This window comes from Apium graveolens, chromosome 7 (assembly GCF_009905375.1).
Source record: "Apium graveolens cultivar Ventura chromosome 7, ASM990537v1, whole genome shotgun sequence".
NCBI lineage: Eukaryota > Viridiplantae > Streptophyta > Magnoliopsida > Apiales > Apiaceae > Apium > Apium graveolens.
In genome coordinates, this window is record NC_133653.1 from 171,671,608 (window position 1) to 171,673,285 (window position 1,678).

Here is a 1,678-nt window from a genome sequence, read left to right on the forward strand (position 1 = left end):
TTGCTGGCACAGGCTGCTGTTGTCGCTGATAATTATTCACATACTGAACAGATTCGTTGACAAGAGAACACTGATCCGTAGCATGAGAACCTGCACAAAGCTCACAAACCATAGCTATTTGATTAACTCCATACGTAGCCAAAGAATTAACCTTCATTGATAGCGCTTGGAGCTGGGCTGCAATAGCGGTGGCTGCATCAACTTCCAGAATACCTGCTACCTTGCCTGACGTCATCCTCTGAGTTGGGTTTTGATGCTCATTTGCAGCCATTGTCTCTATAAGATTATACGCCTCAGTATAGCTTTTAGCCCATAAGGCTCCTCCAGCTGCTGCATCGAGCATGGGCCGAGATTGGGCCCCCAAACCATTATAAAAACCAGTGATTACCATCCAATCCGGCATTCCATGATATGGACATTTTCTCAACATTTCCTTGTAGCGTTCCCAAGCCTCGCACATAGATTCTGTAGGTTGCTGCGCAAACTGAGTAAGAGCACTCCTCATAGCAGCAGTCTTTGCCATTGGATAAAACTTCACCAGAAACTTTTGCGCAAGATCTTGCCACGTAGTGATGGACCCAGCTGGTTCAGAATGTAACCAGTCTTTAGCCTTATCCCTCACTGAGAATGGGAAAAGCCTCAACTTGATAGCCTCATCAGTCACGCCATTATACTTAAAAGTGCTGCAGATCTCGACAAAATTCCTTATGTGCATGTTGGGGTCTTCAGTTGCCGCTCCTCCAAAAGAAACAAAATTCTGCACCATCTGAATAGTGCCCGGCTTGATTTCAAAGGTGTTAGCTTGAATAGCCGGATGAAGGATGCTTGACTGAATGTCATCAATTTTAGGCCGAGAAAAATCCATAAGAGCTGGATCAGCTTGAACAATACGATCTCCCATGTTTACTGGTTCTTTCTGCTCAGTTCCTGAATCCGAATCCTCAAAATCTAACTTCTCCGGAGTATCAAGAACTTCGTCTTTCTCCTCAGCTGTATCTAAGGTCCTCTTGCGAGCACGAGAACGAGTTTGCATAAACGCTTGCTAAAGTACCTGAAACACAACCGAAAAGAGTAATTAACTACTACGTCCTAATCACTGAGTCCTAATGACCAATGATGGTAAGTACATAAACTAAACAAATACGCCGAGTCCCCGGCAGCGGCGCCAAAAACTTGTTAGGGCAAAAACATGCACTAATATTCACGCAAGTATACGCGTTCGCAAGTAATATAGAATACTTTCTAGTTCGTTCCCTCATAGACTCAGACTAAGTTATTGTCTAATTAAACTCACTCACCAATGTATGATTACTTCTCAATGTTAAGATAACACTTAAAATTGTTGATTAAATATTAATTATAATTAACTACTTAATTAACCACTTAACTAACACTTCAATTTATCAATAATAAAATACTCATGAGATCATAACTTCATTATTACTTCCTTCTATAGCCATTGTTATTACCTTTAGCATGTGACAGTGATGATATTAATCGAATAACATGGAACTGATAAAAGCCAACTTTCATTGTACTAATACCATTCTACCAAACATCCACAATTAAGATAGAAGTTGAATAGTCATCAATTATGTTAAGTTCCTATATGTCTACAGAAATTGACAACATAACGATTTAAGCACAAGTTATTCCTTTTGATTACATAGGGCAAATA

At 40.1% G+C, this 1,678-nt stretch overlaps 1 non-coding gene across 1 annotated transcript; it reads left to right on the forward strand.

Moving 5' to 3' along the window:
• Positions 1–401: 401 nt before the first annotated feature.
• On the forward strand, positions 402–508 carry LOC141675898 (small nucleolar RNA R71). Its single transcript, XR_012556525.1, has one exon. It is a non-coding gene; the product is annotated as a small nucleolar RNA R71 (small nucleolar RNA).
• Positions 509–1,678: the final 1,170 nt, after the last annotated feature.